The sequence below is a fragment of the Prionailurus viverrinus genome, chromosome D3 (genome assembly GCF_022837055.1).
Source record: "Prionailurus viverrinus isolate Anna chromosome D3, UM_Priviv_1.0, whole genome shotgun sequence".
Lineage (NCBI taxonomy): Eukaryota > Metazoa > Chordata > Mammalia > Carnivora > Felidae > Prionailurus > Prionailurus viverrinus.
Genome location: NC_062572.1, coordinates 62,701,036 through 62,714,882, shown reverse-complemented (window position 1 = coordinate 62,714,882; position 13,847 = coordinate 62,701,036).

The window sequence follows — 13,847 nt, the reverse complement described above, 5'->3', positions numbered from 1 at the left end:
ATGAGTTAAGATTTCAGAAGTACCCATAGGAAATATAAGACCATAAGAAATCCATCATTAATCATATTCACTTAATTTCAAGTTTCAGATATAATAGAGTAATGAGGTCCTGAAAGTTAAAGTCTTCCTCATTTCTCCTGTCTTAGTCTTCCTCAGCTCACCAAACTCCATCTGGATACATTCTCTGTCTTTGAATGAAACCTTATGTTAGATGCAGAACATGGAACCAGGGTCTAACCAGCCCCTGGGCTCCTTGTGCTTCCAAAGGCTCTATCATTGACAACCTGTCATGGAGTTCATTGCACCAGAACTACACCCTGAACCTATCGAGTTATGAATGCCAGCACTCCTACATTCCCTTTCCCTCAAATCCCCAAGAATTTTACAGTTTCTAGTTCTAAAAGAGATGATAATTTTCTGGAAAACCCCAGGATTCTAGCCCATTTACCTGCCATCATTGACAAAGGAAACAAAAATAAAGCTGCTATTCTAAATACTGTGGTATTTTATTGCCTAATGAGAGGCCAGAAAAACATTGCTTGTTTGGAGAGGTGTAGATAAAAAATGAAAATGGATGTGTGGCTGGTAGGGAGGTGGGTACATGAGTGAGACACAGGCTATAAGAGAGTGGCTTTGTTTGTTATTTTTGCTTATTATGGATGACATGCTTGCACAGAATGCAAAGTTAAGTTTTCATCTAGATGGAGGCCGGGCTGAGAGTACAATTATAAGAATATTTTAGTCAGTCCTCATTTTTTGTACATTCTGTATTTGTGGATTCTGTATTTGTGAATTCACCTAGTCACTTAAAATATATTCTTAACCCCCAAATTAATACTTACTGTCCTTTTGTGGTCATTTGTGGGCACGCACAGGATGGCAAACATTTGAGGTCACTCAATCAGCTCATTCCCAAGTAAGCAGAGTAAGACAACACTCTGTGTTCTTGTGTCAGCTCTCATGCTGTAAACAAATGTCCTTTTCATGGTCTATTTAGTGCCAAATTGTTTGCCCACTTTTGGACCTTTTCTTGGTTATTTATTTCTATTTTTTTTTTTTTTTTAGAAAGTGTGAGTGGATGAGAGGGGCAGAAGGGGTGGGGGGTGGGAGAGAGAGAGAGAGAGAGAAAGAAAGAAAGAAAGAAAGAAAGAAAGAAAGAAAAAGTATGAATGAATATGAATCCCAAGCAGACTCCATGCTCAGAATGGAGCCCAATGCAGGGCTCCATCCCACGACCCTGGGATCATGCATGACCTAAGCCAAAATCAAGAGTCAAACATTCAACCGACTGAGCCATTCAGGTGTCCCAGTTATTTCTCTCTTTAAAATGGCCCCTAGTGTCAACTGAAGTGCTGTGTCAAGTTCCTAAATGCCAGAAGGCTGTAATATGTCTTAAAGAGAAAATACGTATCAGATAAGCTTTATTTAGGCATAAGTTATACTGCCATTGGCCATGATTTCAATGTTTATGAATTAACAATATGTATTAAATGTTTTTATACAAAAACATACACAAAACAAGGTTATGTATTGATTGATTGAACGAATGATGAAAATGTGACCAGAGATTCACAGGAACCTAACCCTACGTGGTTCAGTATGTATTAATTCAAGGTTTGCAACAACTCTATGGAACGTAAGTGCTACAAATAATGAAAATCAACTGTTAAACTTTAACTTTTTAATTTACTTTTCTGGTGTCCAGCTAGAGAATGAACATATCTGTGTTTTCCTACAAGGAGAACATCAGGACTCTGGTCATGTTCTAAATGCTTGCCTCATAAGAACATCTAAGCACCTTGATTGTGACTTGCCAGCCACACCCTTCTCTGTGAAAAATGACTGCATTTTGCACAAATGACAATTTGCAGCAGGCACCTGACATATTTACTTCAGGGGTGGACAACTTTCTGGCCCAACAACTCTGGAGATGTGTTTGTACTGCAGGCACGAAGCCAACTCAAGATAATGACTCTCTCTCTCTCTCTCTCTCTCTCTCTCTCTCTCCTCTCTCTCTCCCTCTCTGTCCTTTAAGGCAGAGTCAAGATACTCTCAAGATCAGATTCTTGCTTCTAAATATACCCTGAATTGTGTGGGGATGGGGGGAACCACCATAGTCACAGATGTACTTATGTGATCACTTTTTTTTCCTGAAAATTATAGGGCTTCATGTGAAAAGAACCAAAATTTCACCATAATTTTTGCTGACTTGAAACTCGATCTGTTTGCAGGAGTGAGAGATATTTGGCGTTAGTACTGAGCTTGATAAGGACAGGTTTGCAAATCCATCTATGTAATTGCCATTCCTTCCAGAGGCCCCAGCCAGCCAGAATTCTGACACAAAACCTTGTAATAAAGCTGCAAAATATCCACTTGGAATCTTGGAGTTACTAATTCATTGTTATAACATGGTTCTCATAAAATTATGTAAAAAACTCATTTTACGGTTGTCAGGGGAAATAACTACCCAGATAAATAGGCATGAAAGTACCATAACTACAGCATAGAAAGCCAATTCAAAATTGGGCCCCAACCCCAATCTCCTAATTGGCCTTATTATGGTGTCATAGGAATGAAAAGTTCTGTTAGCAGTAGTTTTAGGTTTAGTCCACTGTTTTTGTAAGATACTGCATTATATGCATTATTGCTTAGAGATTGTGCCGTTGCTTGCTGTAGTATAAAACCCTTTCATGCATTGATTCCCATGTGAATTTGTAGCACTTAAGCAAAAATGGCAAGGATTTCTGTTGTTTAATTTTCATAAGCATTTTAGTTGTTATGTAAGAAAGACTTTATTAATTAAGCAAGGGTCACGTTTCAGAATATTTTCAAATGTTAAGTTTTCCCTGGGCCAAGGCTTCTTATCATTTGCTACCATATTCTCCAATAAGCAGAGATAAGACAGAGCATGTTGTTCATACTTTCTTCTAAAGGGAAAAGATTGTAGTAGGATTTCTGGGCTGAGTTTGAAAAGTATGTAAGTGCAGGTATGTAATTACTTCAAACCCTTTGTATACACATTGTTTTATTAAAAATTATATTTTTAAATAAACATCTTGATGTGCAGATGAGGCATATATACATATGACAAAAACCTGCCTTGTAATTCTGAAGTTAGAATAAAGAGACATCATTACAGTGTTCATATATACATACACCAATGAACACAAACAGTGATTCTAATACAATCCTATAAACCAGTGTCTCCTCCGTGAATAACTGTCACATCTACTTTCTCTAGGATAGAAGGATATAGTCCCTGTTTGCCAGGAATCCCAAAACCTGCAAAGAATATTCTTTTTTACTCAAGATCATTCATGAGACAGACCTACCAGTAAAAGATTATTGGCCTAGAGAGATGGTGTTGGAGATTCAAAATGCAGTAGAAGAACAACAAATTATTTTGCCTCTTTGCCATGATAACCTGAGTCCCAATGAAAGAGGTATGATTGGGTGGCAGCTGGTGGGATGAGGACTTATGTTTTATATTATGTAAGTATAGGAGAATATTCCTAATCCAAGAGAAACAGTGGGACTATGGAATGGCTTTATGTTGATGACTGGAGGGATGCAAAATTGATATGTCTTTCAGCATATCCTAACCAGTCTAATCTGGAAAATGAGAAAGATTTAGTACATGTCATTACTGTATTCAAGGGGTTAGCATGATGCCGGACTCCCAGAATGCACTAAGCAGTGTGCATACCACATACTGTCTGCAGTGTTTTCTTAGTAGAAACTTGAAGTGACTGAGTAGGGAGTGAAGTGGGGGGTGAGCTGGTAGACCCACAGCTCAGGACAGCTCATCTGAGGACAATAGACACAGCTAGAGCCTTTATTTATTTATTTTAATTACTTTTCTCTTCCTCCTATTAAATGCCTCCTTCTTTGTTCTTAATTTGAAAGCATCTCCATCCCCATTTAATTACTGTGCTTTTGATTGACAAGAGCAGAGGACAGAAAAAAAAAAAAAAACAGAAAGCTGTCTCCTTCATGTCCTATTTGACACAATATAATGAATGTGTGATGGCTAGTTTATTTTTTCCTTGACAACTTAAATATTTGAAGATGAAATGTGGAATTTAAGAACATAATGCCAGAGAGCAGAGAGAGAGAGAAGAAAAAGAAGAAAGGAAGTTAATTGGACCAGGAACCAAATACAATACTCATTTGTGAATTTACGTAATAGTTTAATAACTGCCAATTTGGTGCAGGGATTCTGTGTAATTGTAATAAGAATTTCATCTTCAGCTCTTTCCAGGCAAAGAGGAGTCAGCAAATAGACTGTGTCCACCGGATGCCCTGGTCCTGTGTTTTATTATGTTTACTTTATAATCCCATCATCCCCACGCCACCAGCATGCTTGAGGGGTAGTGAAGGCAGCCGCGGCTGCTCCCTCTCGGCCCCCTGTCTTTCAGAGCTACCCTAAGGTACTTAAGAATGACAGTATAAAGAATATCTGTGCAGATGAGCCTGTAGATTTGGGGAATTGGCTGCTTATAGACAGGGATTCTTTTGGTAGACTTAATTCCTTTAGCAAGGGTGAAGTACCATCTGTGGGGATTCCTGTCATGTATAAGGAAGTTAGTCATGCTCTCTATGGAGTTGAGTTTCTTGAATTTTAATGAAACCCATGTCAATCTGTCTCCTCTATACCCTAGTGTTAAAATCAGTGGTCAGCTACTCAACAATCACAACAGTAAATCACAGTAGATAAACCAACCAGGACAGCTCTGAAGAATTTAAGGTTGTATTCCCCCCTCAGCCCTCCCTTCACAACCAGGACACTGAGAGAATGCATAATGAAATGGTGGCATTTCTGTTTTAAAGGGACAGCCTTGTGTTCAAGCCAGGAATCTAGATTTTTTTTTTTTTTTTTTAAATTTTTTTTTTTTCAACGTTTTTTATTTATTTTTGGGACAGAGAGAGACAGAGCATGAACGGGGGAGGGGCAGAGAGAGAGGGAGACACAGACTCGGAAACAGGCTCCAGGCTCCAAGCCATCAGCCCAGAGCCTGACGCGGGGCTCGAACTCACGGACCGTGAGATCGTGACCTGGCTGAAGTCGGACGCTTAACCGACTGCGCCACCCAGGCGCCCCTAGATTTTTTTTTTTAATGTCCTCCTTCGTTGGGAAGTTTTCCTTCTCTGTTATTATTTATGTTCCTTGTAATAGATCTGTCATGGATTCTGGGGCTTTTGTATAGGTTATGTATGGTAAAGCTGTACTTTCACAAAATGCTCTAGGAGAAATGCTGATTCTAACTAAAGAAAATGAACTGTTATGTAGAAATTAAGAGAAAATGATGTGTGTGCCACCTGAATATAAATTAACTGTGAATGATGTAACTCAGGGAAGCAGGTGGCAGTTCTATATGAGATATTTACAATTAGCTGTATGCATCACTCTGAGAGCACAGCGTAGGAAATATCTCACCCAGATTGGATTGGCTCCCAACGGGTTATAATAGCATTACAGACCTCAGTGTAACTTTCTAATTCTTCCATGATGTGTCACTGCCATCTCAAAGACAAGGTCATTGGAACGTAACTTTCACCATCACTTTGTTTGCATGTATAAGCCAAGAATGTTTCTATGGGGAGGACCAACACAGCTAGTTGGAACTGAAAGTTCTTTTTGGCAGAACAGTTCTGGCACCAAATGGAACTCTAACTGGTTCCTTAATGGTAAAAGCTACAACCTCCATTTATCTTCTTGTTTGAGCTACTAGTTTGAATTACTGGCTGGCTGTTTTCACAGATCTATTGTCTCTATTCAGTGTCCTATTTCTCTTTGTTTTGTTCTTTTGTTGGTGAAGGTAAATACCATTGTAGCAGGCTGACAACTTTTATATTTTGGATCCAAATTGACACCCCTTCCTACTTAAATTAATGTGCATTTCCTTCTTAATTATGTATTTGAGTTAAAGGCATTGTGGGCGTTAATATGTAAAATCTCCATTTAAAATATTGCCTATCTTATATTCAAATTAACCCGTGGATGTATGTTAAGTCTCCATTGCCATTCTTCATGTATGTAAATGGCTTCATCCATTTACTATCATTTGACATTTAGATGTATCAGAAATTACATTGATGCAGATTCTCAATAAATAGAAAAAGAGCAGTATCAAGAGAAACATTTTACTTTCAGGGAGTAAACAAAGGCATCTGTTTTTTGTTTTTTGGTTTTTGTTTAAAGGAAACAAAATGCATCTCAGCTTTAGCTCTTAGCATTTGCTGCCTGATCATGTCTTATACCATTTTAATTTACTCAGTGTGGGGTATATAGTAGGTACTCTACAAAGGCTTTTGATTAGTGACTACATAATATATTAGCTATTATATGAAAATCTAATCTTTTATTTTGATGATTACAAACTTGGTTTTATGGAAGTCTTCTAGTTTCCGCCTTGGAAGCCAGCAGTCCACCAATACTATATTTATTAATTAATTTAGTTACTTATTTCAGCAAACATTTAGTGAGCACCCACTATGTGCCTATTGTAGCTCTCAGTTCTGGCAGGATGACAGAAAACAAGACAGATGCATTTTTCCTCCCTCAGGAGTTACTATCTAGGAAATGCCATCTGTAAACCATCCAAATGGCTCAATGTTCTTAATGCAGATGTAGCAATCCATCTACTTTTACCCCCTTCAGCCCTGCCACACTTATTCCTCCAGTTGTTATAACTGTTAGCAGCTGATTATTCAGATTGGATTCTCTCCAGAAGTCTTCCTCTATCAAAAGTGAGCTTCCTTCAATTTCACTTCCTTCCTTGGGACAGACCATTGAATGGTAGGATTCAAAGACCTGGAATTCTTTCCCCAATGGGTGAGACATTTCTTAAGGGTCACCATATTCAGAGCTCCTATGGGATTACCTGAGGCTTTTGTTACAGTTACATCACAGTTCATTTTCTCCCTCTGCCTACTCCTACTGCCTTTACTCCATTAAAGGGAAGTCCCCATGTAGTCGTTCCCAATAAACCTTGATGATGTCAATTTCTATCTCAAGTTTTGTTTCTGGTGCAAGCCAACCTAAGTTAAGGCCTTGGCAACTACCAATGATGAGGTTCCTAAGGGTAACCTTATCTTGGATCAGGAGTCTAAAGAACAAATTAAAACAAGTGGCATTTGAAATATGAAAAGATGTCAGGAAAAGTCCAAAATTCGGTCCCTAAAGCAAATAGAATCAAAACCCAAAGCAAACAGCATCAAATCAGAAGGAATGTACCTCAGTTTTTCCCTTTAAGAAGCTCTTTTACATGTCCACACTAAAGGATTAGCAGGCATTCTGAGCTAAATTTGCAGAGTGTTCCCTCCTCGACCTCTATTGCTTATTTGAATATTTTCTATTCCATAGTAATTTCAACTATCCTGAAAGTCATAAAACATCTGTAATCTCTGCCAAAAAATTAACCTTAAATTTTATATTGTGTGTTTTTGTTGTACATACAGGTGCTTGTCTTGTCTTCCAATTTAGATTTTTTGCCTCCTCTGAGGACAGGAGCCTTGTTTTAAATTTCATATCCCACCACACTGCCCAGGTTCCCAGCATTTGGTAGAGTCCAGAATACACAGAAATGTCTCAACACTTGATAGTTATTAGAGAAACACATTCATTGCATTCCTTTTTAGAAGCTTGGAAAATTATTTGGGAAATTGAAAACAGTAAGTCTGTTAAAGCTTGAAAACTGTCTCTCCCCTCTATCTTGCCTTATATTTGGCTGTATGTACTTTCAGAATGAAGTCTTGCAATGATGAGTTATGAAGTTGAGTTCTAGTATTGTCTACTTATAACTATATTGGAATATATATTTGAGAGAAAGCATGAGCAAGGGAGGGAAGGGGAGGGGAAGGGAGGGGAGGGGGAGGGGAGGGGAGGGGGGAGAGAGAGAGAGAGAGAGAGAGAGAATATCTTAAGCAGGTTCCAAGCTCAGTGAGGAGCTTGATCCCATGACCTGAGCCAAAATAAAGATTTGGACATTCAACCAGCTGAGCCACCCAGGCACCCTAACTATATTGAACTATTTAAAAAAAATCAAAATGGAATCAAAGCAATTGAAAAGCATGGTACCTAATTTATTAGTATGTAGAGATTAAAACTGCTTATAAAACAATACTCCAAAATACTTCATTCCCATCATAAAATTATGACTATGCCCTCTACTTGAAATTGATAACCTCTAGAGTAATACTTCTTGTGGATACTTTTCTCACTGCAGCTTCTGGTTTTTCAAACTGTGGGTCTCTCTGCCTTGTCATCTCCACACAGAGTATTTTTGTTGTTGCTGTTTTGACTGATGCTGTGGTATTCTTCATCTTTTTTTTTTCTGGTACTATAAGGAGGCTGGGCCTCTGCAATTCCCGAGATGCCTGAATTCTCATCTTCAGGGAGGAAATTTATTTCATATGAAGAATCCATTTCTGGAGTTGGCTCCATTTCTGGAGTATCATTTGATCAGTTGGACATAGTCAGATAACATCAAGATCCCTTTCCCCTCCCTGATATAATGAATGGGGTGATTTCTTTCTCATTTTATTTTGGAAATCTCGGTAAAAATTAATCAAGCATGTTTTACTAAACCCCAGTTGCTAAGTCTCACAATTGATATATTCATTGCCTCTACTAAGAAGGAGGGGTTGGGATAGGGCAGAAAGAGTATTCATTCCTTTTCATGAATGCACATACATAGATTGTAAGAATTTCAATTATGGTATTTGCATCCACAGCTTTATTTTTAAGATCAAATTTGGTGCCCCAGGATTGCTTATTTATTATTCATAAAGTATATGTTACTCTGATTTTATACATTAATGGTATTTTCGGCAGCAAAGATATTACATCCAAACCACTTTCTCTGTAGTTACTGACATCCATGAGAGACTAGTTTAGGGTGTTCTAGGTTTTAAAATTTTCAAAAAATTGTAGTGTCAAACCAAGAGAATACAAACATTATTTAGTTAAAAATAGAGGGAAAATCAATGTCACTTCACTGATTAGAATATTTAAATATGAAATGTTAAGATCGGAATATACTACAACTAAAAAAACCTGGTAATGTACATCAAAATGCTTTTGGGTCATTTTATTGAAGCGCTTCACATGGTTAATTATATGTACACATGCACATGACCTATATTCTCTGTTCTGTCCATGTATTTCATATATTCTCTATTCTAAATAATAGCTTTAAAATGTTTCTGTCAAGATCCAGATAAGTCTTCCTTTTTGTGATTCTAGTTCAAATTAACAACCATCATTAATTCCTCAGGGTGGACAATTGAACTCAATTTTCTATTATGTTTACATTTGTAGAATCTACTATAGTACTGGGCTCACGGAGGGCACTCTGTAAATCCCAGTCATTAATAAATGAATAATACAAATACTGAATGGTATTATGATACCATTAGATACAGACTATAGATTAATTCTCTCCCAGTGTCCTCTTCTTTTCCTACAACCCTCCCAGTGTTTTCTTCTCAGTTCCAGTTTTCCATTCAATCTCCAGAGCAAGAAAGATAAACCAATAATAAGGTCAGATGATCCAGTGATGTCACCTGAGTACCGTCTGGAGCCAGAATTACAGTAACTATTAGTGAAAAGTCCCATCTCTACCAGAAACAAATACTGAATAAACCACAGTAATTACTGCTATGGTGGAATACAGAAATGAGAAGTCAAGGTCCATGATTTCCAGGGTTTATCATCTCAACAGGAAATGGGCATTTATCCCTGCAACCTCTAATATGTGCTAAAATTGAGATAACAAGTTTTGTATGCTATTGCTTAATAAAGTAACACTTAAATTTCATTTCAGAAGAGTAACTGTCTCTTTGGATTTTATAATCCAGGATATAATATTGCTTACATAAGATATCCTACATATCTGTCATATGCTGTATACTGTAAAGTGGAAGTTTTCTGCCTTAATTATTTTCTTACCTAATGAACAGTATAAGGTCAACAGTTCACTAAGCACTTCTTCCTGATGTGAAATTCAAGAGGGACCTTGGAGATATAAGTTTACTTTCTTGTACTAAAAAACATATTTAAGTCAGTAACCCATATTAAATAAACAATTAGCCTTGAGGATTTTGATATCCTTCAATATAAATCAGAAAGAAAATAGAAAGCAATGTGCCATCTGACATGCCAACATTCTTCTAATACTTCTGTACAGAATGGGTATCTCCTGCCCCCTGCTCATTTACAGTGCTCTTTGAATTCTCAGCTCAGTCATGCAGTATTTCACACTGAAAGCTCAGTTTTTTACTCTAACACTATGAAGGAAAGATTTTGTTTTCACTTCCAGAGTTTATGCTAGGGGCATGGGGTTCGAATCAGTTGCTCTAATTTGGAATAATTTCTTTTCATGGAGCACCTGGGTCGCTCAGTAGGTTAAGTGTCCTACTGTTGATTGTGGCTGAGGTCATGATCTCAAAGTCTGTGGATTTGAGCCCTGCATCAGGCTCTGCTCACTGACAATGCGGAGCCTGCTTGGGATTCTCTCTGTCTCCCTCTCTGCTTCTCTTTCTCTCTCTCTGAATAAACAGATAAGTAAAAATAATTTCTTTTCACATTTGTTTCTGTTTTAAACCTCTTCATTTCTCAACAAATTAGGAAAACATATACAACATCCTTAAAGCCTCAGGATAGACCAATGAACTCAATATTCTATTTTGTTTTGATCTTAGGGATCTACAGAGCTAGGACCACAGAAGACACTTTGTGAATCTTAGTTAGATACAATTGGATTAACGATTACCCAGTGGTTATCTGAAATGAAAATGGGGAGGTGAAGGCAGAGAGGTGATGAAGTAACACTAAATTTTAATGAAGATTTGGGGTCACTAAATTCCAACTACCACTGGCTGAAATGTAACAACTTTCATTACCACTGTTGCCTTCTTTTCCTTTTTACTGAGGAGGTCACTGACCTTGTTTTGCCTCTATCAGGACCTCCCTAAATTGTTGGTTGTATTGATTTCAATTTCAGAAGAAGCTCACAAGTGAAAATTCCTCCTTGGCCATCAGAGAAAGTTAAAAACAAGCCAAATAAAACTACCAAAAACAAAACAAAACCATAAAGTGCCAAAGAGCGATGTTTATAAGTTTTCAAATAGAAGCTGAAAAACACCAATAAAGTCTGGATTTAGCTCAAATGTACCATCAACCTCAGGCAGCTCCCTCCCTCCGCTACCCCTTTTTAATGGTTCATTTGTCTAGTCCCCCTGGAAGATCTATAGAGAAAATTACCAGGGCAGAATGTAGATCCAATTGCACATCCTGCTACAGGAGAAACGATTCCTGTTCTCATCATTGGGATCAATAATTTGCTAACACAGTATTAGCAAGAGCAACAACTCCACCAGGTTAAAGGAGTTTTACACTGAATAATGACGGCCTAGGAAAGGGAAAAGCTGAGCGAGTAAATCCTGGCAGCCTTTTACTATTGAGAGAGCACATGCCAGTGAATCAATAGTGGCTCTGGTGAGTCTGGGCTGTAAAGATGCTTTATTGTTCTGCCTAAGTACATTGGCAGAGATGCTCCTCTTAATATCTGTACACGGGAGCCACTGGGGTCCAGGCCTGCCCTATTAATGAAAGCATTTCCTCTACAGAAGAATGGAACTTCCAGGCACACAGAGCATGGCTGTATCCTATCTCTATAGAAACTGTAAGAAAAAAAAAAGAAAGAAAAAGTCTGGGATAGAAAGATTGATAAGGGAAACCCAAGAGGTGGAAAGGGACCTAGAGCTAGGAACACCACTTTACCTCAGCAGATTTAAAAAACTGATCAACAGAAATGTTCTCCTAGATGTTTTACATGAGTCATTTAGTTAAATCTGTATTTCTCAAAGCAAAGACTATTAAAACCAATGTGTTTCTTGGTTGGCCTCTAGGACAAGTAAGTCCCCTCTTGATAAGAAAACAAAATTTTGGAACAGTGAATTTGATTTACCAAAGTCATCAAATATGGAAGAGCTGAGGCAGGGTTGTAATACCCTGTGCTAATCACTAGGCTAGAGCCATCTCCCCCTGCTTCCAGTGATAATATACAATTTATGTCTCTTGGGTAGTCTTATTAGTCTTTTTTTGCCAAGTATTTAAGGAAAGAAATCTGTTCATCAAGTATCTCTGGCTCTCTACTTTTCAAGCGCAAAGAGTATTTTTACTTTCTGTCCCCATCATGGTTGGATGGGCCATGGGACAAGATGTGCTAATGAATTGTGAACAGATATCCTTCCTATGCTGTGTGGTTACTTACGTATTAAATACTTGAAGTGAAAAACGTGGCTAAAAGAAAGGAGAAGATACAAGGTGTCTCTCCCACAGAAGCCTGACAGAGTAACCTCCAATTAAATTTTTAAAAAGGCAGTCATATAGCTGAGAATATAGAAGAAGAAATGTAAACACACACACACACACACACACACACACACACACACACAGAAGTCCAGGGGAAAAAAGCTATGGGTACGGCATTTGATACATAAAGTTTACTACAATTTAGTAGATGAGACAACAATTCAGTTTCTCAAAGACATACGTCCTCAGGAAGCAGTCTGAGAAAGCTGCTCAAGCTCCAAGTGAAGTCTAATGTCCACGGCTCATTTCAGATGTGTGTGTGTCAAAAAAGGAAAGGCCTCCCTGAGCGGAGCCAAGGGCCATGGAGAATAGTGGTCTGAGTGTTCTCACGAAACTAACACAGGATCTAATTAACAAACATTTCCTGCTCACAAAGTAGAGTCCTCACTATCTCTGCCAAGAGGATTTTAGAATTGCTGCAGACCAGAGATAGTTTTGTGTGTCTTCCCTGTCTGTGAATGGGTTATTTCTGTGATTACCTTATTTCTCTTTCATTAAGGTTTGTGACACAGTAGAAGCAATTAACTCACATTTCAAATACATAGATTTTCTAATCAGGTGGACATGATTAAAGACACCCACACACAACCCTCTGATGTACTATTAATGCCATACTCTGAAAGATTCGGAAATGAGACCTTTTGGATTGTCTTCCTTGGGGAGGAAGTAAAAATGTTTTGTCTGAGGAGGGAGTGTGATGTGAATATTTTGTGACCAGAAGGGTAGACTTTGCTGATCATTAATGCTGTCTATTATTTCTAGCCCTTTGCCACCTGATCATGTGCTTGGATTATACTTCCTGAATTCTTTGTAGATTGGTAATACCACGTGACGAGCCACTATAGCTGTGATACTTGTCATATCTGAGCCAGAAATCTCTTCCCTTTAAGCATCTTTAGAAGTGGTGCCCACTCAGTAGATACAGTAACAGAATAAGGAGGTGTAGAGCAGATCTTAGTCAAACCTTAATAGACCTGTAGACAAACAGGAAAAATAAACATGTGCTGTTATAACGCTTTATAGTGTGAGAATTTTAGTTCAGCCTAATCTAGTCTGTTCTGACTAGTAGAGAATCTCAGTCATTACCTTCTCTTTCATATCTAATACATATAAACCAGTGTTATGCTTAATATAGGTTATTATCATAAAAGTAACAAACAAATGCATAAATAAAAGTATAATATAAAAATTTAGAAGTTATTATTTTACCTACTTCTTCCTCTAAAATTTTCCTCATTTTTATGCCCTGGGACTGAAAACATGAATAACTATACAGACTTTGGCAAACTGTGAATTTTTTTTGCAGATAAAAGTAGTTATTTCTATGTTCCTATAATAGTATGTGCAATTTTCAGAAGTTTTTATTATGGTCTCTCCAAATGACTCCAGAGGTAGATATTCTCACCCAGCAACCAAAATGGTTTCTATAAATGTGTTGGATTGTTAAAGAGCACTACTAGCTGGAAAT